The sequence below is a fragment of the Podarcis muralis genome, chromosome 11 (assembly GCF_964188315.1).
Source record: "Podarcis muralis chromosome 11, rPodMur119.hap1.1, whole genome shotgun sequence".
Classification (NCBI taxonomy): Eukaryota; Metazoa; Chordata; class Lepidosauria; order Squamata; family Lacertidae; genus Podarcis; species Podarcis muralis.
Window position 1 is genome coordinate 56,571,745 of NC_135665.1, and position 26,219 is coordinate 56,597,963.

General features: G+C 47.7%; 1 long non-coding RNA gene across 1 annotated transcript in view; it reads left to right on the forward strand.

Annotated features, from left to right (window-relative positions):
- The first annotated feature begins 476 nt into the window (after window positions 1–476).
- Window positions 477–26,219, forward strand: part of LOC114606790 (uncharacterized) — a 50,046-nt gene continuing 24,303 nt past the window's right edge. Inside the window, exons 1-2 of the long non-coding RNA XR_003708980.2 lie at window positions 477–1,049; window positions 10,131–10,221. This is a non-coding gene — a long non-coding RNA (uncharacterized LOC114606790). The remainder of the gene's footprint in view (window positions 1,050–10,130; window positions 10,222–26,219) is intronic.

Below are 26,219 nucleotides of genomic sequence, written 5' to 3' on the forward strand. Positions count from 1 at the left end.
CCCCCCAGCCTGGCTGATGTGGTCCAAAGGAAAAGAGCGATACATTTGGAAGCAGCTTGGCTGTAGGAGTTGCCAGAAAAAAGGTGTGCAAGGTGCTATTCAACCCTCTTAGGGACTCCGCTTTGGGTTTACTCAGTGATTTTTTTCTGGGGGTACGCAGGGGTATGCATACCCCTAAACATTTTGTGAATCTAATGGGAGAAGTTTTTAAAATTAAAATTAAGAAAAAATTAGTTTCTTCTCTAGCACAGTAAATCGTCAGTTCCATTGCTACCCCTGACGGCAGCCTCATTTACTGTTGCAGTGTTTCCTGAGTCTCAGACAGAATGAGAGTACCCCTAAACATATTTTTTTAAATAATAAAAAAAAGCACTGGGTTTACTCCTTAGCCTTTTCTTGAAGAAATCCCACAAGGCAGTGGAGGTATAGGACCAGAATTTTCTTTCTCCTGGATAAGCTGCCTTCTCAGATTGACGAGCCCCACCTGCCCCTCACTTCCCTCTACAAAAACTAATAAAAAGACTCTGCCTTACCTTAGGCAATTGCGTCCCTCGAGCTCAGTATTTCCTATGAGCTGGCTCCAGCCACACAGGCGCCTCCTAGGCCAAGAGGTCTACTTGTGAGTAAGCAGGGCTTGATACTCCTTCACTGCCTGCAGCTGCGGTTTCAGAAGCCAGCACATAGAAGGCCTCCCTCTTGAGCAACACGATTCCTAGGCCTCAGGGCCCTTGGGCCTAGTTCCTGAGTACAAGCCTCCAGCCTGCCTTGCGTGTTGTGCCCTTTGCCTGTGCCACGGACCTTGGACTGCTGCCTTACTCCGCTCCTGGGTCATGTTTGGGCCTAGACTGAGTCTCTGGCTGGTTTGGGTACCCGCAGCCCCACTTTCGTTGCTGAGCAGTTTAGGAAGGCTTTTGTCTTCGCCTCACTGGGGCCCCTGACATGGCAGCACCATCGAGTGTCCATGAAAAGAAGCTGGATGATCCAAAGGAGGAAAGTCCCAAGTTCTCAACAGGATTGCAAGTAGAAGGTTCAATCCCCAGCATCTCCAGGTACGGTCTTGCTTCAAATCCTGCAGAGCTGCTGCCGGTCAGTGTAGACCATGGGTAGGCAAACTAAGGCCCGGGGGCCGGATTCTGCCCAATTGCCTTCTAAATCCGGCCTGTGAATGGTCCGGGAATTAATTTTTTTTACATGAGTAGAATGTGTCCTTTTATTTAAAATGCATCTCTGGGTTATTTGTAAGGCATAGAAATTCGTTCATCCCCCCCAAAAAAAATATAGTCTGGCCCCCCACAAGGTCTGAGGGACAGTGGACCGGCCCCCTGCTCAAAAAGTTTGCTGACCCCTGCTGTAGACAATATGGGGCTAGATGAGCCCAATGGTCCCATGGCAGCTTCCTGTCTTTCTATGTTCCTGCAGGGCCTTTTAAAAGTTTGCTGTTGCTAGTAAATAAAAACAAAGTAAATGCCAGTTGGCTTTTTTCAGTAGCCTAGGGTTGCCGTATTCCGAGCAGCAAAAATCCGGACAGAAAAGTTGATGAACTTTTTTGGCAGAATCACACAAAGACAAAATTGATGTTTTTGAGCTGTCTTTAAGGAAAATCAGCAAAAACAACGCTGCCGGCCTGGGTTGCCATGCGCCCGGATTTTCCTGGACATTTTGCTGATTTCCGCTAGGACACTGCGGTATTCCAGATATGTCCGGGAAATTCCGGATGTATGGCCACCTCACAGTAGCCTGATGAGGAATTCTGGATTCTGCTGGGCCCCAATGCTGGATTCTTTGACAGAATGTGGTTTTACTTGTCAGAGCACTAAAAAAGAAGCAGCAGCTGGCTGGCAGCCCACCCTGATCTAGAACTCCTTACAACAATCATTTTTGTCTTTTTTTTCCTTGTTGCCTCTTGACACGGAGAGTTCCCACTTCCTTAATTCATGCTGATATTAGTGCCAATAAAACCAGGTCTGGTATTTTAATAGCTGCATTCAATCAAAGCACATTTCTACATGGACATAAAAAAAAAAGGCATAACCATTCACAGAGCCACATTTTAAGGCTGAAGGGTAGGCACTGGTTCATTTTTATTTTGCTTTGCTTTGCTTGTGATTTCTTAACTGAATTGACTTGTAGGGCAACTTCTGCAAAGTTTGTCTTCAGGGTCAGCTCCATGTTTGAGGGGCATCTGGCCAAAGGGGTCTCTGGTGATTTCGCACGAGACTTTCCTCGTGTTGGTGGTGGCAGCAACACACCAAGGGCAACTTCCGGTTTTAGTTTTTCATAATGCCCCATTGCGCCTGATGTAGTGTCACTCCAGGGCATCGTGGGAAATTAAAATTGAAGTTCACAGTCCCAGCTGCCCAACATGGAGTACCAAGAGTCAGTGTCAGCATATTGGTGAGTCCTGCAGGAACCCTGGCACCTGCCCTCAGATGCCAAGTACCGTATTTTTCGCACCATAGGACGCACTTTTTCCCTCCCAAAAAGCAAGGGAAAATGTGTGTGCGTCCTATGGAGCGAATGCAGGCTTTCGCTGAAGCCTGGAGAGTGAGAGGGGTCGGTGCGCACCGACCCCTCTCGCTCTCCAGGCTTCAGGAAGCTATCCGCTAGCCGTGGGAGACCCAGCTCTCCCACGGCTAGCGGACCGCTGCGCTAATCCAGAAGCTTGGGGCGTGCGGAGCACAGCGCGCCCCAAGCTTCTGGGTGCCGGCAAGGTCTCGCTAGCCCTGGGAGAGCCCCGCGACGTTGCGTGGCTCTCCCAGGGCTAGCGAAGCGCCGCGCTAATCCCGAAGCTTGGGGCGCGTGGAGCTCAGCGCGCCCCAAGCTTCTGGGTGCCGGCAAGGTCTCGCTAGCCCTGGGAGAGCCCCGCGACGTTGCGTGGCTCTCCCAGGGCTAGCGAAGCGCCGCGCTAATCCCGAAGCTTGGGGCGCGTGGAGCTCAGCGCGCCCCAAGCTTCTGGGTGCCGGCAAGGTCTCGCTAGCCCTGGGAGAGCCCCGCGACGTTGCGTGGCTCTCCCAGGGCTAGCGAAGCGCCGCGCTAATCCCGAAGCTTGGGGCTTCGGGATTAGCGCTCCGCTCAGCCTGCTTCCCGGAGCGCCAGGCGCCCTGAAAGCAGAGCTCCAGGCGCTTCGGGAACACATCCGCAGCATGGGGAGGTTTGCAGGAATTCCCCACAGGGCTCCCCACGCTGCGGATAGCAGCCTGCTGCCTGGCGGGTGGGGCGCCCTGAAGCAGAGCGCCCCTCGCGCCAGGCAGACATCCGCAGAGTGGGGAGGCTTGCAGGAGTTCCCCACAGGGCTCCCCACGCTGCGGATAGCAGCCTGCTGCCTGGCGGGTGGGGCGCCCTGAAGCAGAGCGCCCCTGGCGCCAGGCAGACATCCGCAGAGTGGGGAGGCTTGCAGGAGTTCCCGACAAGGCTCCCCACGCTGCGGATAGCAGCCTGCTGCCTGGCGGGTGGGGCGCCCTGAAGCAGAGCGCCCCTCGCGCCAGGCAGACATCCGCAGAGTGGGGAGGCTTGCAGGAGTTCCCGACAAGGCTCCCCACGCTGCGGATAGCAGCCTGCTGCCTGGCGGGTGGGGCGCCCTGAAGCAGAGCGCCCCTCGCGCCAGGCAGACATCCGCAGAGTGGGGAACCTTGCAGGAGTTCCCCACAGGGCTCCCCACGCTGCGGATAGCAGCCTGCTGCCTGGCGGGTGGGGCGCCCTGAAGCAGAGCTCCCCGCCCGCCAGACAGACATCGGCCAGCCCCACAAGCTTGGGGGACAGCAGGGAGGCGCAGCGCCACTATCCCGCTGTTCCTCGACCTGGTTCGGTTTCCCTGACCTGCTTTTGGGGGGGAAATAAAGGGGAATTTTTTTTTCCTTTATTTCCCCCCCAAAAAACTAGGTGCGTCCTATGGTCCGGTGCGTCCAATCGTGCGAAAAATACGGTAGTTATGCTGAATCTCATACCCCACAAGTGTCCCAGAAAAAAAGGGACATCCCATTTTTCTCTGCAAGAGCAATGCAACCTGTTTGGCTGCTGTGATATCGCATGATTTCGCACTGAGATCTTGCCCTGAAAAAATGTGCTTGTGGGGGGGGGGGGGCATCATCTCGTGTGGCATCCCCAAACAATCATTTTTTTGGAGCTGTTAGAGCATGGCCCCAATAACAGCACATTTTTCAGACTTTGTGATATTGCATGGGTCATGTGATTTGGGAGCACAGATGGAAAGATGCACATTCCCAGTTTTGGTACTCAATGTGTTGGAGGGTATGGGATCTGCTTGTGTTGTTTGGCTCAAGTAAGAGCCAAAGGTTATGTTTATCCTAGCTGATAACCCCGTTCAGACATTAACTTACCTTGAGTTTGATATACACGAGACCTAGGCCTGCTCAAACCACACCTTTTCTCTTATTTTCATGGAGTGCCACAATCAAAGACTTCCTGGGTGAATTAACTATAGTTTTCCATACCACATTATGGATGACTATAGGGGCATTCTTGCTCTATAGCACAACTAAAGCGGGACATTTGTGGCCAAGAAAAGTTTGTAGATTATCATAAGCAAGTTATGGGATGCACACTGATTGGGAATGAAGTGGTACGTCTGCCCACAAACCTTTGCAGGCATAAACAAGTACTGAAAGCAGGATCACATATAACTGCCCTGAAACCATCATAAATACACAATAAAAAGGACATCGTGGGGGTCCGTCACATGCCTGTTCATCCCCTTGCATATGCATATGCTGGACTTCAGCCACCGTCTTGTAAATGCTTTAAATGCCTCCCTTGATTATTCATTGGGACAGGATTTACAATGCTCCAGCTGTGGGGAGGACTTCTTATATTACTGTATTCATATGGTTAAAATACCAGCATCCCAAGAATACCTTTAAGGACAGAAGAGGACTTTTAGCTTATCTAAAGTCTTTCCTGCTGACACACGTAAAAATAATAACATTAATAATTATTAACACTTGCCTTCTCCCTCTTTAGCTGGTTTTGCTAAAGAGTTTTTTTGGAGCAGCTTTGAGTTTAGCCATAAATATAATTTCCAAATCCTGGCTTCGGGTAAGATGATCTGAGGCACCATTCCAGTGTCACAAAGATTTTGTTGCCCATCTACAAAGAAACAAACATTTCTTGGAAGGCGACAAGCGGGAGCTCTGTTTGTGTCCGTTCCCCGAGGGCAACCCAGTAATCAGTAAGGCGTTATTTTTAGGAAAATGAGATCCAATGCAGATATCAGTTCCCCTTAAAGCTACTTTTGGGCCTGCACTATTTATCTATTTTGGTGCCACTTCTGATGGCAGCACTTGCAGAGCGCCTCTCAGCTTCCATCAGAAGGACTGGCCCAAATGCCTGCAGAAGAATGATGAGCAACAGTTCGTTTCCAGGCCCAATTCAAGGTGCTCATGTTAGTGTTTAAAGCACGTAATGACTTGGTCTCCAAATATCTGAAAGACCGGCTTCTTCTCTACAGAAGAAACTTTCTTTTTACCAATCTCATTTGGGGAAAGTTTGCTCTTTTGAAGTCAAATGTGGCCATGTTGGGTTTTCTTGGCGATTGGTCGTTTGTTTACATGTATGGTTTTCCCAGTAGTGATGTATGGAAGTGAAAGCTGGACCATAAAGAAGGCTGATTGCCGAAGAATTGATGCTTTTGAGTTATGGTGCTGGAGGAGACTCTTGAGAGTCCCATGGACTGCAAGAAGATCAAACCTATCCATTCTGAAGGAAATCAGCCCTGAGTGCTCACTGGAAGGACAGATCGTAAAGCTGAGGCTCCAATACTTTGGCCACCTCATGAGAAGAGAAGACTCTTTGGAAAAGACCCTAATGTTGGGAAAGATGGAGGGCACAAGGAGAAGGGGACGAGAGAGGACAAGATGGTTGGATAGTGTTCTCGAAGCTACCAGCATGAGTTGGACCAAACTGCGGGAGGCAGTGGAAGACAGGAGTGACTGGCGTGCTCTGGTCCATGGGGTCATGAAGAGTCGGACATGACTAAACAACAACAACAACAACAACAACAAAATGTTTAGTTTAATACCACCATGGTCATTGCTCTCATAGTTGGCTTGACAACACCTACATCTTGCAGCAGGTTCTGAGCACCACTCAAGATTAGGTCCAGGGTTTCTGCCATGGCTAATTGCTCTTGGGCACAGTCAAATGGAATATCTAGAAATTGTACCTCTTTGTCATGACTAGAACACATATGTAGCCAGTCTATGTGCAGGAAGCCTCGTCCCCAGAGTTGCTCAGGAATTCCAAGAAACCAACAAATCAGTGCAGTTTTGAAATCAGTGGCTAAGGTCAGTTTTGATCAGGTTCATTCCACCACCATCTTGATTCAAAATGGTGTCCTGCTATATCCAAACACAGACAAAAAAACGGCTCCTTGATCTCAGGAACCATCACAAAAAAATTGATTTTGATATCTCAATAGGTGTCCAAATGAACGAATAAACACACAACTTTCCAAAATATATAATGCAAGTGGATGTCACTTGGCTGGCAAAAGTTGTAAAATTTTCTTCCATCTGGTAACATGGAAGCTTACCTTTCATCAGAATCCGCTGAAGCACCTATCTTGGAAAGCGTTGCAGCTTCAATTAAAGGCTCCATTTCTTTACATGACCCTGATGCCTATATTCTGAAATTCCACTTGGCAGTATTTTCATTGTGAAGAAACATCTTTCCTCTCTGAAGCACCAACTTCCTTGTGAACTGGCCGTTCTCAGTTTGGATGTGTTCACAGATACAATGGAAGTTCCATCATCAGGCCATCCTGAAGTGACTTATAAGAGGCAGGGGGTTCTTTTCAGTGCCAGGAAATGTAACATTATTGTTGTCTCTGAATTGGTGCTCTCGCAAGCTGTTAAATCCTTGGCCCCAAATTAAAGAGAGAGACAGAGAAGTATAGAAGTATTTCTTTCCTTCCAGGGGGGAAGGTGGGAGGGAAGAAAATATATCAAAGGAAACGAACACAGTTACACAACCCTTTCTCACCTACTATCAAGCCTCATCTCTGTTAGCAAAAATATCATGTTACCTATTTTGTGTCTTTCATTGTGTGGGACCAACAAAAGTACAAACACTGTGATCTGCTATGGTGGATATCAAATGTTCCAGCCGGACAGGGTAATTTTGTGATCACTGAAAGAAGAAAGTTAGAGCAGAGTGTTCTCTAACTGCTACACAACTGTGTGAGACAATACATTATACTGAGGTGACTCGACACCACAGGACCCTTGCAGACTTCCTTTTTTTGTTGTGCGTTTATGATGATTTGTGCTCATGATGGTATTGGGGCGGTTATATGAGATCCTGCTTTCATTACTGTTCGAGACTGCAGAAGTTTTGATTTGAACATATTTCCAATCAGTGTATTACCCTGAAGTAATGCTGAAATCTTGTAACGTCTTAGGTTTCTATGTGCATCAGTTCCAGTTAATTTTTTTCCTGCTTCTGCTGCACTGCATTTTGAGAGTGCCCCTGCAGACAGCAATAATATGGTGACACGGCGGAAACATCACACAACTAATAATGCAGAATGTTGGACGGGTGGTCTGGTGTAAGTCCATCACTTTTTGCATCAGTTACATGTTGCAGAATGCACATGCAAAAAAAGAGCAGTTTGGAGAGAGCCAGAATCTCGTCAACCACTACGTAAGCAATTTGCAAGCTTTCTACATTCAGGAAAAAAATTTCCCATTAACCAGCCCTCTGACAAACCGCTGTATATTTGTTGAAATGCCTTTTCCCCATATATCCATCCCAGATGGGGGATCTTTTCTTGTTCCATCAGCTCTGTTCATCATTATACCATCTCTACGGCATTGCAAAGCTGGTGTTTCTGCTCTTAAAGCAAAGGTGTTTCTGGCTATTAAAGCAAAGCGATGCGACAGACTGGCTGTTGAAAGTGACCTCAGATGTGGCAAGCACTGCTCATCCATTCTCACATTAATAATAATTGAAGGTGCCTTTTTGAAATTTAATGTGGGTGTTGTTGTTTTTTGAAAATTTGTGTATATATTTTGGAATATAAATACTTAGATTTACTTTTATTATTAAGCCCAAAATTATTATTTGAAGTTAAAAGTATGGGAAGAGTATGGGGTTTTTCTGTTAGCTGAAAGGGGGCATGGGTTAGAAAAGGCTAAGAAACAACACCCTAGCAGAACAAGTGCACTGGATATCTTTTCCCCATGTACTGTACACATAAAAGCTTTTTGCATGTGTACATAAAAAGTTAACGGTGAACCGTTCCAAAATGAAAACGGAAACCTGACATAAAGGCCGCAGGTCTGTGCAGCTTGTGACTCCTGTTACTCAACCTGATGGCGAATCCATACAGTTTATGGATTCTCTAGTGAATCCATGCCTGACCCCAATGGATTCCATTTGGCTTCGTGGTTAATAATGGCGCAGGCTTTCTCTAAAATTCTATTTTGACTGATGTCCTGCATCCCCAACCCCAATTGCTACATTGGTTTTCAAAGGGCTTAAAGAACCAAGTACGTTTTATCAGGGTACAGTGGCCTTCTGTTAGGGCTAAGTGTGGGACCTCTGTACCATGGACCCAAAAGGGGCTTTGAAGGCCCTGCCCATTAGCTGGTTGATCACCTGATCGCATGGGCAGTTTGTGCATCCGTAAGCTGCGTTGGTCTGATGCTCAGGTGCAGGATAGGTGCAAACCAGTTCAGGCTGCAATCCTACATGCACTTACATGGGAGTGGTCCGTGTTGACCTGAGTGAAGCTTACTTCTGAGTAGACGCCGCTGGGATGTCACTGTTAATTGTCCCCTTTGGAAGTGGTCAAGGCTTACTGAATCCGATGTGGAAAGTGATACGGTGCCAAGCGCAGGGGCTCCAGGCAAATGATGACATATTCAAAGCTGTTTGGGGACGGAACTTCCGTTATCCCCGCTCTGTTCCAAGAACATGCCGCTGTTCCAGCAGCAGACTGGAAGGAGAGGCGCATGTCGCAAATGCCGGGTCTTAGCAGCAGCCCAAAGCGGCTGAGGGTGATGACGGGAATGGGATATAGAGGTTGGCGCAGGCAGATGGGGCCCTGACACGTCTCTATAGCAAAAGGGACCGCTCCTCCTCCTCAGCCCTGTGCCTTTTAAATTTAAAATGGGCTTTGCCCTGCCAAAATGCAATCCGATTTATTTACAGCCGGGACAGAATCTGTGGCCTCTAGACTTCCTAAGAACACGGCTGGCAACCAGGGCATATCAGGAAAGTCCTGGGATTCTGTTCCCTCTTCAGAAGCGAAAAGAAAAGCCCCAGAGGTTCCCCTCCTTCCTCTTTGCAAGTCCTTTGCACTCCCTCCACCGATGACTGATATATAAATGCAACGATATCAAATGGGCTGGTCCCATTTCACAAGCACACCCTGGCTGCCTTACATCTTGGCCCGAGATCGAATCTCACAAGATACTCTGCAGTGATTTACGGGTGACTCTCAATTTGTCACCGGCTGTTGCAGGAATTAAGGCTGCGTTTTGCATGCTAAAGCCTTGCTTATTTTTCTATTCTTTCTTAATCTATTTGAATAACACTACCAGGGTGCTGTTTCATCTGGAGCATTTCCCATTCAAATAGTTATTGCTTCACTTTCTTCGCTCTTTCATGTTGCCACAGACGTGGTGGATCTGCGTTGCGTGCATGTTCCCTGTGACATGTTGCAGACTAAGACACGACATAAGATTTAGGTAACGCAGATTTATGGCTACAGTTTTGTAGGTTCCTTTGTGGAAGGGACACAGTCATAATCACTGCAAACGCTTGTTCTTTCTTTCTGCTGGCACCATTGTTGTCTTTTTCTCCTTGCAACATAATTTTTCATTTCGTTTCTATAACACTTTATATTTTTTAAGAACAAAAATACCAAAGAAGTTTACAAAGCATCAAATAAAACACCCCAAAATAAAACTCTCCCCCCACAACCTCACAATGCCTGTGATAGCAACGTCCCATACCAGATGTAACCTACGGATAGGACTCTGAACTGAAAACAGAGATGTTTTATGTACCTTTGTTATCCATGAAAATCGTTCAATAAAAAGAATTTTTAAAATACAAAATATACATTCAAAGCAACACAAGAGGAAACTAAAATATAATCTTTTGCACAGAACGCATCTGCTGCAGTTGCCGCCGCTGCCAGTGATTCTAAGTCAACAGCCATGCTCAGGAACACACAGCCATCATCTTCCAGAAAATCAGGTGAGTTGAGTGTGATGCTACTTCTTGCTGTTCTAATTTTGCTCCAGGACTCCTTTGGGCCTCCTTGTTGTAAGTAGTAGTTGTAGGGCGGTTGGAAGAGCAGGCTTCTTTTGGGCCCTGGTATTCAAAGAGGATGTGGCAGATGCCAGGAGGGCAGTTCTCAAAAGTGTGCCCACTCTTAACACCTGGTCTTTCAATAGCAAATATGACGTTGACTGTGATGGTCTTCCAGGACTTCAAGAGTCTGCTGACAACAGCTTCACAGTTGTCAAAGGGACATTCCCACATGCCAAAGAAGAACATAGGCTGCCAACTCAGATTTTATTCTATAAGCAATGGACACTAGAGTGTTTGGGTCCCCCCCCCCCTACGTAGTCCACTCACAGTTTAGATCTGTTACAAAAAAAATTGCCCCTGAAAATCTGCTTCTTGAGAAACCCGTATCATTCAGAAAATAAAAGCTCATTGCAGGTTGATTCTGTGCTATCCCACAGTTTGAGAACAGATGTATGTGGTGCCAGCCATCAGGAGGGTGATTATCCAGACCTGTCCAACTGACACTCTACCAAGACCTGTAATAGGCACTTCCTTCTTAATTTCTCAAGTCGGGAGGAAAATGCATGGATAACTTAATGAAAGGAAGGGTTTTCAGATATGTTGTGAGGTTACCACATCTACCCTTATGAGTGGCATGTTCTAGCGTGTTGAGGATGAGCATGGATCATTCCAGATTGAGGGGAACAACATTTTTTATGTTACAAATGGGTTTACTGCGTACACACTTGGATTAGCCTCTTTCGCTCTTCTGCAAGAAAACAGGTGGCCTGTCGAGAAGCTAAGCCAAGAGAGGCCAGTGGCCAGAAGTAGTGAAATCTATACTGCGATAAATGCACGGAGGGTGATGTTCTGCTGGTGATTGTAATAATGAAGGTCACATCCACACTATGCCTTTAAAGCACTATTATATACCACTTCACGAATCGTGACTTCCCCCAACTGTATTTTCATCAGAGTGCTGGGAATTGTTAGGAGACCTTGAACAAACTATTGCTTGCAGGATTATTTGGGGGGGAGCCATGACTCTTAAAAAGTCTTACAACAGTGCTTTAAATATAGTGCGGAGGTTTGCCGGCTTTTTCAGTGGGTTTCAGTTATACACAATTTCACCAACATGCATAGTGACTCAGAACGTAACCCAGGGAGTGGGGAGCTGCCTGTACTTTTGTGAAACATTTCCCCACAAGACACATGTGCACGAGGAACCCGAGGCGACTTGTTAAGCGAACCCCCAGATGTTACGGAAGGTTAAGAGGCATCGCCTAGGATGCTCAGTAAATTGACTTGGGAACAAGACAAGCCTTTTGGGTCTGGCCATAACTCTGTGATGGCTCATGTGTTCTGCCTGCAGATGACTGCGTGTTAACTCCCTACCATCTCTTGGGTAGCAGCTAGATAATACTGATCTAAATGGTCCAGTGTTCAGCCAATTAAGCTGCTCTGTCATAGTTCCAAACTATCTTTTGTGTTATGGGGAGAGATTCTCCAAACAACTTCAGTCTAGCTGTGGTATAAGTTAACACATTCCAGTAAGTCTTAACTTTATGAGGTTTTTATTTTGTTTTATTAATCATACATATTGAACCACCCTCTCCAGTGGATTGAACCCAGGGGTGGGCAACATGTGGCCCTTGAGATGATGTTGGGACTCCCAACTCCCATCAGCCTCAGCCCGCATGGCCAGTGGTCAAGGATGATGGGCGTTGTAGTCAAACAATAGTTTAGCAAACCCTGATTGAGCCAAACTTCACAACAGAAGGTTTAAACCTGTCTGGCCCACAGCATTAGATTATCCAAACGATAGGGTTGCATCCCACACAGGCAACCTTGGAGTGCTATAAAATGGGATTTGCAATTAGATTTTTTTGAAGAATATATATATAAATATGAATCTCCTAGAAAGACATTCAGGTAATGCAAAGTTTGTGTATTTGCCCCGTCCAAATCCCATCAAATTCATTTCTTTCTTTTTTTAATAAAAGAAAAAAATCACCCAACAAAATAAAAGTCAGGCTAGTTATAGCTTCTGCTAATAGCTGTCATGGTGACTGGTCCTGTATGCATACTTTGAACAGGTGTAAACAATACTTGTGGTGGTAACCCACTGTGTCAGAAATGGGGCCTGGGCGTTCAACTAAGGGTGTATATTTAAGATCACTTAATTGAACTTCTGCATATTGTCCCTCTGCAGTCTGGTATGACCCCCAAAGTGTTAGGATACTTAAAATACCACTGTGTCCTTCTGAGAATTTGCCTCTTAAGCCAGTCCCATTAGAATTTATTGGATTTTTGTATTTTTATCTGGAAATGATAGGAGGAGACATTGATATATGTCTTTCTGCCATCCGTTTCCCACAAGGACTAAAAAAAAAAGAAAAAGAAAAAGGCAGCGTACCTTATTTTATGATCAAGGGGTCATTCATCTAGAGCTGCTTTAAAGCCACAGTAGACTTTTTGCCAATCGCTAATAGAAACTAAATAAACACAGCCAAAACAGTGTCATCTATCTGTGGGTGAGTAATTATGAAGGATTCCTCTTTAAATAGATGTTTAAGTAAATATAGAAATATCGTTTTACAAATGCTGGCTCAAGACGAGAGGCTTGCTGGACTGCACAGCAAGGGCACTCTGGGTGTGTGTGTGTGTGTGTGTGTGTGTGAGTGAGTGAGTGTGTCTGAGTGTGAATAAGAGGCCCAATTTACATGTTAACGACATGGTGCAACAAACAAACAAACTCCCATCTCCCTGTGGTCAGGCTCCATGCCACATTTGTTATGGGCCTCCAGGCAAGATGCCTTCAGTTGGCTGTCTCTCTTTCTGACCCAGTCGGGCCTCCTACAAAGTCAGAGCACATCCAATGCCCTTTGTGATGGCACAGCTGAGGGTCAGCAATCTTTCTGGGCCAGTGGGCGCATTTGGGAATTTGGAGAAAGCCCGGTGGGTGCCGGTCACTAAATGGTTGCCATATCTGTCTCGCGAGCATGGTGCATGCTCTGGTTATCTCCCGCTTGGACTACTGCAATGCGCTCTACGTGGGGCTACCTTTGAAGGTGACCCGGAAACTACAACTAATCCGGAATGCGGCAGCTAGACTGGTGACTGGGAGTGGCCGTCGAGACCACATAACATCAGTCTTGAAAGACCTACATTGGCTCCCAGTACATTTCCGAGCACAATTCAAAGTGTTGGTGTTGACCTTTAAAGCCCTAAACAGCCTTGGTCCTGTATACCTGAAGGCGCGCCTCCACTCCCATCGTTCTGCTCGGACACTGAGGTCCAGCTCCGAGGGCCTTCTGGTGCTTCCCTCACTACAACAAGCCAAGTTACAGGGAACCAGGCAGAGGGCCTTCTTGGTGGTGGTGCCCGCCCTGTGGAATGCCCTCCCATCAGAAGTCAAAGAGATAAACAACTACCTAACGTTTAGAAGACATCTGAAGGCAGCCCTGTTTAGGGAAGTTTTTAATGACTGATGCTTTAATGTGTTTTTAATCTCTGTTGGAACCTGCCCAGAGTGGCTGGGGAAACCCAACCAGATGGGCGTGGTACAAATAAGTTGTTGTTGTTATGCCATAATACAAAATGGCTGGAGTGGGGTCACAGCATATGGCAAGATGGCTGCCACACTGGAAAGAGCAGAAAACGAGGCAGAACCACAAAATAGCGCAGGCGTGTCCTCCTATGAACCATCTCCACCGATGTGGGGGAGGAAGGCACCTATATCAGCCACCATTCCACTCGCTCACAGAGAGTAGTTCTTCAGAACAGAAGAGGCGATTGTGAGCATGTTGGAAGGGGCTCGTTCAATATCGAAAGAACTGATCAGGAAGAGCAAGCCGTCTTTTATGCATTGTAGAATAACCTCCCCAGAAACAAGCCTTCTGGACCGTGGTCTCCCTTTGCATGTGGCTTGGCTAGATTGGAGGCTATGCATGCTGTGTATGACCTTCCCAGAGCCCATCTCCACTCAAAGTGAGAGCCTCTCGCTGTTGCATAACTTAGACACAGCCAGGTCAGAAAATCAGATTCAGCCGATCTTGGTAATCTTACTTGGTAGGCCTTAGCAAATGGTCAGCCTTGTGGGCTGCTAGGAGCAGCAATGACTGGTTGTTGTGGGTCACATATTTCTTTTTCCTTTTTTATTATTTTGTTTATGCATTTTTACAACTTACATATACATCATACAGCATTCATCATTATCTCTTATCCTCGGACTTCCCAGTCCATCTCCCCATGGCATTCTAGGCAGTCTTTTGTCAGCTTTATAATCTATTAATCCACCCATTTTCGTCTCAAATCATCTTTTATTTCATGTTATCTGCTGCTCATGTGTTCATTCCTACTTGTAGGTTAAATTGACTATTATACCTTCTAAGATACTCTTAAAAGCACTTCTACTCGTCTCTTATCCGTGACTCATTCTTATTTCTTAGTTTCACGGTCATAGTTACTAATTCTGTGTATTCTATCAATTTATTCTGCCAAATTTCATGGGTATATCTTTTTCTTTTCTTTCTTTCTTTCTTTTTTTTTTGCATATACTACTCTAGCTGCAGCGGTTGCGTTTAAAAAAAGAGATTGTGTGCATCTTTCAGAATACCATCACCTGTTATCCTTAACAGAAATTCCTCAGGTCTTTTGGTAAATGTGATCTTAAGGATCTTTTCTAATTCTGTATGAATCATCATCTCCCAGTATTCGCTAGTATATTTACATGGCCACCATATATGGATTAGGGTTTCCCCTACCTTGTGGCACTTCCAGCATAGATTAGACCCTTTTCTGTGCATTTTTACCAGGTTGCTGGGTGTCAGGTACCACCAATACATCGTCTTTTGTCATTTTTCCTTAATAAGGTAGCCCATTTAATCATTGCCACCTTTACCATTTTGTCTTTAGTCTCCCACTCCCAATAGCAGTTTAATTCCCCCCCCCCCCATTCCAACCTCACACCTCCATAGGACCACGGCCTGGCAGGTAATGTTGCCAAATACCCGCACCAGACACACACACATGCACATGCGCACAGACACATTGATTGGTGCTTTTATGAGATTGCTGCACTTAAGAGGCCAGTTGCACAGAAGCTGGTTTTCAGGAGCCGGTGCTCTGCCTAGATACCCTGCAAATTGAGTCTTAATCAGCTTGATTAATTAGCACATAGCAGATGTGCTTTTTATCTCCCCACCAACTCCTCACTCCTGTTTTATAAATGCACCATCGGTGACTGATACACTGCATGCCTTTTATTGTCGTGATTTCAGCACCTCCATTCATTAACAAGAAATTCATTAGGGGTTTTCACATTGTCTGAGAATCTTAATTTCTCAGGTGGGGGTGGAAGGGGAGGTGAAAATCTTTGTGACATGACAAGCTTGTGCAATGTGAAGAAATGCCGTAATGTGCTTCCTTGCGCTTACATCCCGTCTGCTTATGGCTGTTAATGATCCAATAACTCCTTTTTGCAAGCGTAAGGGTGTTAACCAAGTAGCCTTTTCTGGCTTGAGGCCAGCACAGGTAAATTTGTTCTCCTTGTAAGTTTGTAAATTCACCGAAACCCAGAAATGTGAATTTACATATTTATTTCAAGTACTTAAATCCTGCCTTTTCCAGTGGCAAACAAAAATTCTTTTTTTAAAAAAGCAAGTAAAATATAAAGCACAAATGGACAATGTAAGAAATTAAACTTGTTAGAAATTAAACAATGTTAGAAATTAAATATTCTGCAACCACATTTAAACTAGCAGGTGTCATCATTAAAACGGAGCACCCCCAAAACGACTGTTAGCGAAAATGTCTTAGTTCTCTGCTGGAATGTGTGCATGATAGGCCAGAGGTGAGTTCCTTAGGAGAATATCTGACATTCTTGACACCCGAATAAAAAAGGCCCTGTTGTGTTGCTCGTACCCTGAGTAGGTATCAACAGTTGATCTCAACAGGAAGAGATCCTTGATACACTCTGAGCCCAGGCTGCTTATGGCTGTGAAGGTCAAAACCAGGACTTTGAATTCAGCTTGAAAACAGGGTAGTAGGCGGCGTAAACGGTGCACAATTGTTATGAGTTGTGGCTTCTGGATTGTGCTGATTTGACGCAGGCCACAGTGGTTGCGTGCTAATTCACCATGCACCTTGCTTGCATCCTAAGTGCATTTGCTCTCACCATCTGCCAGACTAATGCTACGTACGCATTAGCAGCTAAAAATGCAACGAGCTTATTTCCCCCTGCTGTGTTTCAAGTCCTATGTTACTGGGCACGTCAGCAAGGGGGTGAGGATCTCTTCAATCGATGCACATTACCTGACTTGGTTCCTTGTGCTTGCTTTTCCCAACTCTTCTTCCGGGGATCTGTCATCTGAGCATGTGCAACTGATCTTCAAAACGTACACACCTCAACTTAACGGCAGCTTTAATTTTCAAACTGGATAGGAGCTGATTTGAGGGGAAACGCATCAAACAGCACTATTTCTCAAGGAAATACAGAACACATATGAATTGGGATTAACATTGTGTGTACTTGATTTCAAACACCAGCAGAATGAGCTCGCTGGAGCCACAATAAATGGTAATGTGTACACAACGTGAGCGGAATCTTAGGCAATGTGGACTCAGTTCTTAGCCAGGCACCTGGTGGAACAAACACATGTTTTCAAAACTGCACAGATCACTCACTTCGACCAAACGCTCAAGTCTGGTTGTATGGATTGGCCTTTAGATATTGTTGTGGCTTTCATTCATTCTTACGGACAGAGGCTTTATTCTGAAATGGATGCATAACATGCAGAGCTGAACAGGGGATGACTTTTCCAGGACTGAACAGAAGTGAAAGGTGGCAGGTGCACCTGCTGAATTGCTGCCACTCCGTGGCAAAGGTACCAATTCATTCTCAAGGAGCAGCTGCTGCAAAAACAAACAAACAAGGAAGAGGCTTTTGGCATCCCACAGACAGACAGGTTTACTGTGACATAACTTTTCACATCAGCAGTTGCATCTGATTTAAGTTGGCTCCCAACCGTGAAATGTTGGCATCTGTCTGTCTCAAGAGACAGTGGAATGCGCCTCCATTGGTGAAGTCAAACCACTGCGTTAGCAGCACCGAAGTGGCCTCCCAGGGGCGCAAGGCTGGGCAGTGTGTCTGCAGGTCCTGGGCTGCCCAGACAACAAGACCCCCCTCTCAGCCTCGCTGATGTGGTCCAATGGGAAGCAGAGCAATATGTTTGGCACCAGCTTGGCTGCAGGAGTTGCCGGAAGGAGGCATACAAGGCACCAACCAACAATCTTAGGGACTCCACTCTGGACTTGTGTGGGGTTTACTCCTTTCCTTTCCTTTCCTTCTCCTGAAGATATCCCACAAGGCTTAGGATCAGAGTTTTCCTTTTCCTAGATGGGCTCCCGTCCCAAGATTGACGAGCCCCATCTGCACCTCACTTCCCCTTTTCACCTTCTTGACTGTTGCACCCACTATGGGGTTTGAGCCCCTAACTCACTGAGGGTTTGAGCCCCTAACTCACTGAGGGTTTGAGCCCCATGGGGTTTGAGCCCCTAACTCACTGAGGGTTTGAGCCCCATGGGGTTTGAGCCCCTAACTCACTGAGGGTTTGAGCCCCATCAACTTTCAACGGCTCATTCTATAACACAAGCCCCATTGAAAGTACCAGGTCCCTGATCCAAGACCATCCCCTATACAAAATTCTAGCAGTCAGTGGTTTTGAGATCAACAAGGCAACACTATACGATGTGTGCTTAGAAACATGTTCCATTGAGTTCAGTGTTTGAAATATACTCGGAGTCAAGTGTGAATTTCATGCTCTTTATTCAGCTCATAGTAGCAATGAGTGAAACTTTCCCCAAAACATCTAGCTATATATCCATTATTTACACGATGGGCCCCGGATGATGGGCTAATTCCAGGCTGCTCCTGCAGGCCAATCAGGTCGCTGATTCACTTCCACCTGGAGCTGGATTGGGTGGCTCCTGCGGACCAATCAGACTGCTGCATTCTGGATCCTATTGTTCTAGGATTCAGCTCAGTACATAACAGTGTTGCTTTTACTCCTAAGCAAGTTCTGCAGCCCAAGAGACTTGATTCTGAGTGGATTCCGCAATTGTTAATTTAGATCCTCGTCTTTGCTGCATGCACTACAGAGTAGGGTGCACCTATTTACTATTTATGCTGCTGCTCATCTGCAAAAAATCCATAGGAGGCTTACACTGCAAAAAGCATAACAAGATACCATGTTAAAAATGTTGTTGTTTAGTCGTGTCCAACTCTTCGTGACCCCATGGACCAGAGCACGCCAGGCACTCCTGTCTTCATGTTAAAAATACACTTTGCAATAATTCAAAACAGAGAGCAATGATAATTCAGCATAAAATTTTGTAGAGTGATCTCCTTCAGCATCTGCTTTAATAAAAATTTCTAGTCCTCATTTCCACAGGGAACAATATTTGAGTGGTGCATTTACTCAAGCTCAGAAAATGAAAGGGCCCTTTGGCCCCTCTCCGTTTTCTTGGGAGTCCTAATTCCAGTAGTCCCAATTCTATGGGCACCTGGTCAGAAAAAAGCCTCCTTAACAATGCAACCCTATCTACTCAGAAGTTGTTAGTTTCATTGAACTCAATGGGGCTTCCAGGGAAGAGGGGTTAGGATTGTGGTCACCGTTCTTCCGAAAATGTCCCAAATTCTACATCAATCGGAAATAACAACTACACAGTTAAAGGAGTGCATAAGGTAAAGGTACCCCTGCCCGTACGGGCCAGCCGTGTCCGACTCTAGGGTTGTGCGCTCATCTCACTTAAGAGGCCGGGGGCCAGCGCTGTCCGGAGACGTGGCCAGCGTGACGAAGCTGCTCTGGCGAGCCGGCACAAGCGCAGCACACGGAAACGCCGTTTACCTTCCCGCTATAAAGTGGTACCTATTTATCTACTTGCACTTTGACGTGCTTTCGAACTGCTAGGTGGGCAGGAGCTGGGACCGAAAGACGGGAGCTCACCCCGCCGCGGGGATTCGAACCACCGACCATACAATCGGCAAGTCCTAGGCACTGAGGTTTTACCCACAGCGCCACCTGCATCCCAAAGGAGTGCATACAAAGCCTTTTATTATTTGTTCCAATATCTGGATCAGAAGGTTACGTATCTTTCCTTTAGGCAAAGAGGCTTTCCTTTGCCCTGCCCTGCCTAATCTCCGCGCACCATACAAATTCTTAATATTTACATGGAACCATTAAGTATGCAAAGCACCTCTCAGATACGACAAGACACCCCTTGCGACATCCGTGTAAACGTAGGTAGGTCAATATGATGATCAATTTTTTTCAGGGCTGCTGCTGATCTCATTTTACTAATCAGGAACTGAAACCGAGATGCCGATACGAGACATGTCTGGCGCAAGGAAGCTGAGCCACAGCTGCTGCCCCTGCCTCAGAGGTTGCACACTGAGTCGCAAGTCTGCATTTTAACAGAACCCGGGACATTTCTTCATTCGTGGAGTCATCTGCAATGCAATCCTTCATTCCCTCTTCTGGTTGCCACGTCTGGATTATTTATTAATTTATGCGTCCTGCACCATCAGCATATATCGAAATACGAACAATGCAATCAAATGCAAAGCTAGATAAAGCAGTCACAAAACAAATCAACAGCAAGTGAGGGGGAAACAAGAAACACCAAAGCTAGATAAAAAGACTTGAGAACTTGCTCTTTTCACTTATTATTACATTTATATTCCATCTTTTGTCCAAGGAGCTCAAAGTGGCATACATGGTTCTCCTCCTCCCCATTTTACCATGACAACAACCCTGTGAGGTAAAATCTCAAGCGATTTTTTATTTCCCCCTGTACAGAGGAGGCAGTCACACGTGATGGTCACATAGGCCTGTTTCTCTGAATCTACACATGACAGTGTTTTCACACTTCTTCCTACACCAAAGTACTGTCAGTTTCAGAAATCCATAATGTTTGAAGCCGTGTGGAGAGGTAACTTGGGAGATTCCTAAAATAAAAGCTCAACAATACAGTGGTACTTCAGGTTAAGTATTTAATTCGTTCCGGAGGTTCGTTCTTAACCTGAAACTGTTCTTAACCTGAAGCACCACTTTAGCTAATGGGGCCTCCTGCTGCTGCCGCGCTGCCGGAGCACGATTTCTGTTCTCATCCAGAAGCAAAGTTCTTAACCTGAAGCACTATTTCTGGGTTAGCGGAGTCTGTAACCTGAAGCATATGTAACCTGAGGTACCACTGTATTGCTGGTTGGATTACTACTGCAACACGTTCTGTGGGCCAGGAAAGCCTGGCTTTGTTGTTGTTTAGTCGTGTCCGACTCTTTGTGACCCCCTGGACCAGAGCACGCCAGGCACTTCTGTCTTCCACTGCCTCCCACAGTTTGGTCCAACTCATGCTGGTAGCTTCGAGAACACTATCCTACCATCTTGTCCTCTGTTCGTTCTTAACCTGAAACTGTTCTTAACCTGAAGCACCACTTTAGCTAATGGGGCCTCCTGCTGCTGCCACGCTGCCGGAGCCCAGTTTCTGTTCTTATCCTGAAGCAAAGTTCTTAATCTGAAGCACTATTTCTGGGTTAGCGGAGTGTGTAACCTGAAGCATATTTAACCTGAAGCGTATGTAACCTGAGGTACCACTGTATCCACTTATTTGACCCTGGTGGGTTGTTGTTGTTTTTTACGGGTGTATTCTGCAACTCGTCATAGCGCATCCGTGGAGGATCTATACTGAAGCATCCACACACCATTCTGCTTTGTTAGTTGTTTTGTGATGCTTCCCCAATGCCAGAGGCGTACCTAAGGGATTGATGAAACCAGCCTCCGCTGGGAGCGCAGTTGCCCCAGAAATGTGTCTCCAGCTATCCGTGTAAAGTTGTAAGATTAGACAAGCTGGGAGCTGAGCAGTGTGAGAACTGGCAAGGCAGTATGAAGGTAGACTGCTCAAGACTATGGGGTGTATGATGCATATGCCCATGGTGCCACCACTATCTATATCGCAGCAAGATCAAATGTGAGATAAGTTGCTTTTTGGCAGGGAGGAAGGAACACACTGATACAGCTCCTTGCCAAGGGTGCAAGGGACCCTAGAGGAAGAAGTGGGGTTTCTTGGGTGGGTGGGAGCCGATACAGCTCCTTTCCAATGGCAGAGGGGACCCCAGGTATGCCCTGCCCAACGCTCTTGGCACTGCTGCTGTCTGCAGGGGCACTCCAACACTACAGAGCGATAAAAGTGGGGAAACCCTCCCTCCCAATATTTGCAGTGTAAAAAGTTAAATAATTTCAGCAGGAAGCTACAGAACATACACTAGTTGGAAATGAAGCAGTATGCCCACCCCAAAACTGTTGTGGCGCCAAACAGTATTGTCCATGTATAAATCACCCCAAAACCGTCATGACCACAAATAATAATGAATGCCCTTGCAGTAGAGCAGGCATGTCCAAAGTCCGTTTTGGGGGCCTAATCCGGCCTGCGGGTCTGTTTAATCCGGCCCCTGTGGCAGTTTATTTCCTGGGGTAAAATCCAAGAAAAAGCTCAACAACTTCAATCCTTTAAAAAGGTCAACAACTTTGGTCGGCCCTCACACATTTCCACTTCATCAAATCTGGCCCTCTTTGAAAAAAGTTTGCACACCCTTGCAGTAGAGGAACCATAGGATAAGTAATGTAGTTCTTTATTTTAAAACGACAAATCAGTGGTTTCTTGAATGATGGGAGTGGAGACGCTCCTTCAGATATACTGGCCTAGGTGACCCTCAAGGTCTCTTCCAACTACAGTTCTTTGATTCTGTGACCCAAAGGTCTTGTTCCTGGTCAGCCCCCAGGAATGAATCTGTGAAATTAGGTAGGTTGTTTGGGGGGAGGTGACCCCAGGTGGTCCACTTCACACGTACCCACGCTGAATTGCATTCCTAACTTACCACCCAATCACTCGATTTGGAGAGATCCTCTCGGAGCACTTCCAAATCCCTCTTTTAGCCCTAACCACCCTGAAGAGTTTAGCAGCATCACCTCCGCCACTCACCCTCAAATCTAGATAATTTATAAACAGAACAAAAAGTGCAGATCCGAATAAGAATCTCCACCTCTTCCTTCTCTCCGTTTCCTATCTATGTATCCATTTCCTGATCTACAGAAGGACCCCCTCCTGTTATTCCATGACAGCTACATTTACGGGGCGGGGGGCGGTATCTCAGAAGCAAGCTGAATATCATCGTGTTCTCCCTCTGCAGCGCAAAGCCAAGTTGAAGTCTGTGCGTGCGAGGCAGGCTTGTCCTGCTTGCCCTTCTCCCTCCTGTAGCTCGAGGGGCCGCGCGTCAGGCAGGCTTCCCACCGGCCCAGGAAGGAACCCGGCGCTCTCCCCCCCCCCGCCCGGCCCGGCTCGGCTCTCTAGCTGCCTCCGCCTCCCGCTGGGCTGGAGGGCCCGCCGCGGCGCCAGGCGGAACCGGCTGCGAACAATCGGGGGCCGGGCGGCGCCTGCCCGCTTCGGCCGCCCCCGGGACTCCAGCAGCAGGGGCAGGAGCCGCGCGCCTCCTTGCTGCTGCGCGCTGCCGTGCGCCCTTGGCCTGGCGTGGCCCCGGCTGCCTGGCTGCCTCGCCCGCCCCCAGGGCTAAGCCATTCCTCGCCCGAGCGGCGGCGGCGACTGCCGGGCTGGCATTGCACAGCCCCCGCCTGAGTCATCATCACAGGGGCCGCCGGCAGTGGAGCAACGCGGGGCGGGGAGGGAGCGCAAAGGACAGGGCGAGGGCGGAGAGCCGGGTGCTTCTCCGCGGGGTCACCGCCTCCCTGGCTGGCTGGCTGGCTGCTGCTGTTGCTCTTGCGCCGCCCGGGGACAACCAGCCCTGCCCAGCCCGGCTCGGGGAATCCCTCCCCCTGCCCTGGCTCCAGCCGAGCAATTGCGGAGTCGGGTCACCGAGTGCGCGCCGCTCCGGAGTGCCCGCCCCAGGCGGCGAGGCCACGCCGCAGCCAACCCGGCAGCTCGCGCAACCAGAGCGCCCGCGTGAGCCAAGGCGGCGCCGGGCAAAGGCGAGCGCCGCAGCCAAAGGGCTGGTGGGGACGGAGGGCGCGCAGCCGGGGGCGCGCTGGGCCAGGAAAGGAAGGAGCAGGTGGCAGGGGTTGCTCGGGACGGTTCTGTGGGGCAGGCCGAGGCTGCCCATATTCGAGGAGGGAGACAACGACGCTTGAAGCGGCGGGAAATGTGCCCGAGGGCTGCGAAAGGCAACCGCGGTGCAATGGCTTCTCCACTCTCTCTGCACCACGGCTTTTACGCACGAGGCAGGCTCTGCCGGTGGTGCGCTTTGTACACCGCTTCGAGCGCTTTTGCTTGACAATTCAGCGCTCTATAAATGTGATTAAAGAGATAGAAGGCTGGTGCTCCCTTGAACCTTAGGGCCGCATTGGCTAGCTGCCAACCTGTGGTGGAGGCAGTTGTTGGATCATGTTCACCCCCTCTCCTCCTGCCTTTTGCGGTTTTAACCCACACATAAAACTCCTTCCGGTTGCCATTGCGACCAGATGCAGAAATAGCCACACACAGCTGTGCCATTGGTTACGAAAAACACGCCAACATGCTCCGTAGCTGGGGTCCCCCCCTTTTATTAGAGCCAACTAAAAAGCCATAACTCCTGCCAGCCTAGCAGTTCGAAAGCATGTCAAAGTGCAAGTAGATAAATAGGTACCACTCCGGCGGGAAGGTAAACGGCGTTTCCGTGCGCTGCTCTGGTTCGCCAGAAGCGGCTTAGTCATGCTGGCCACATGACCCGGAAGCTGTACGCCGGCTCCCTCAGCCAATAAAGCGAGATGAGCACCGCAACCCCAGAGTCGGCCACGACTGGACCTAATGGTCAGGGGTCCTTTTAAAAAGCTATACAGTTGTGTGCAAGCTTTCGAGTTCCCCAGAGTGGGAATTGTGTGTGCATTTGCGTCGCGCAGGGGGTGTGGGGGTGAGTGTCTAACTCTAGGGGCACTTCTGGCCCATTTCTGTTTTCAGGTGCGATTAAGTCATTGGCAAATTCAGGTTGCCGGGTTGATTGTGAGTTTTTGCACAACAAATCCGCTTTGCAATAAGGAAAGGGATAGGATAACACGTGCCTGATGCAACATAGTCTAGCCTCCCCATAAACAAGTCAGAATGAATGCTCATCAAATAGCTGGCATTGTCTAATCGCCTTGCAAGCAAATCAGGTTGCATTCTCAGTAAGGTAAGATTACACCATATGTGAGTAAGGCAGGCAGGCAGACAAGGGGATGTGTTTGAAACATGTCAAGAAGGCAGTTTCTGTATGTGCTGTAAAGGGAAGTGAGGGGCAGGTGGGGCTTGTCAACCTGGGAAGGAAGCCCATCTAGGAGAAGAAAAACTGATCCTAAACTTCTGCTGGCTTGCCTTCTTTGGAAGATGGTAAGGCTAAGGAGTAAACCCTACACAAGTCCATAGCTGTCAACCGTCCCTTATTTGGTGGGAAAGTCCCTTATCCCAGTGCTGTATCCCACTGCTGTCCCTTATTGATGATGTCCCTTAAATTTCCCGGGTTTCAAAGGAAGCAGCTCCCCTCCATCCCTCCCTGCCGGCCAGGGAGGAGGGAGGCTCCAACTGGGTTGCTTGGCTGCGTTGCTCACCCAATAAGGAGTCTGAGAACGACTGGGGGGTGGAGCTTGCATGCCTTGTGCCAATCAAATCGGCCGTGTTGCTTGGGGACTCACCTTTGCTCAGCGCTTCCCAGCGGAGAGGTGACGGTGGTTTTCCTTGCTGCATCCCCTTTGCCAGGTTGCTGCACTGTGGGAACCACCGCTTGAGGCTTTGTTTGGCTGCTGGCTGGGCTTTCTGCCTTTGGCTCGGAGGGGCTCAGAAGTTGAACATACCTATGTTTGGAAAATCCCTTATTTTGGCTGCTGATCCCTTATTTTTGAGGGTGCTGGTCCCTTACAGTATTTTCAAATCTGTAAGTTGACAGCTATGCACAAGTCCAGAGTGGAGTCCCTAAGACTGTTGGGTGGTGCCTTGTACGCCTCCTTCCAGCAACTTGCATCCCAGCTGGTGCCAAACGTCTTGCTCTGCTTTCCTTTGGACCACATCAGCGAAGCCGAGAGGAGGGGTCTTGTCGTCTGGGCAGCCCAGGACCTCCAGACACTGCCCAGGCTTGCACCTCAAGGAGCTCACTTTGGTGCTGCTAACACAGCGGTTTGACTTCACCCCTGGAGGTGTACTCCATTGTCTCTCAAGGCCAACACCAACAATATATATATAATTATTTTGTTTCGACTATGGCAGACCAACACGGCTACCTACCTGTAACCAACAGCAAGGATAGTGGACCTTTTGCAGCCCAAGGGCCACATAGGCTTCTGGGGGCCATTTGCCAGTGGTGAGTGTAATAATAATAATAATAATACCGGTAATTTATTTTTACCCCGCCCTTCTGGTCAGCTTCCAGCAGAATATTAAAATACAGTGATTCGTCAATCATTAAAAACTTCCCTAAACAGGACTGCCTTCAGATGTCTTCTAAAAGTCCTATAAGTTGTTTATTTCTTTGACATCTGATGGAGGGCGCCACTACAGAGAAGGCCCTGTGCCTGGTTCCCTGTAACTTGGCTTCTCTTAGTGAGGGAACCAACAGAAGGCCCTCAGCACTGAACCTTAGTGTCCGGGCAGAACAATGGGGGTGGAGACACTCCTTCAGGTATACTGGAAGCAAAAGTGGGCAAAACAAGGAACATTAATTTTACCTTTGCACAGTAGGCTAATTTCTTAAAAGTGGGCAAAACAAGGAACATTAATTTTACCTTTGCACAGTAGGCTAATTTCTTAAAAGTGGGCAAAACAAGGAACATTAATTTTACCTTTGCACAGTAGGCTAATTTCTTACATGCAGACATGCCTTCCCCACCCCCCACCCCGAGTTTCTGAAAAGTGCATCATCGACAGACGCTGAGTACACTGTGTAGGAG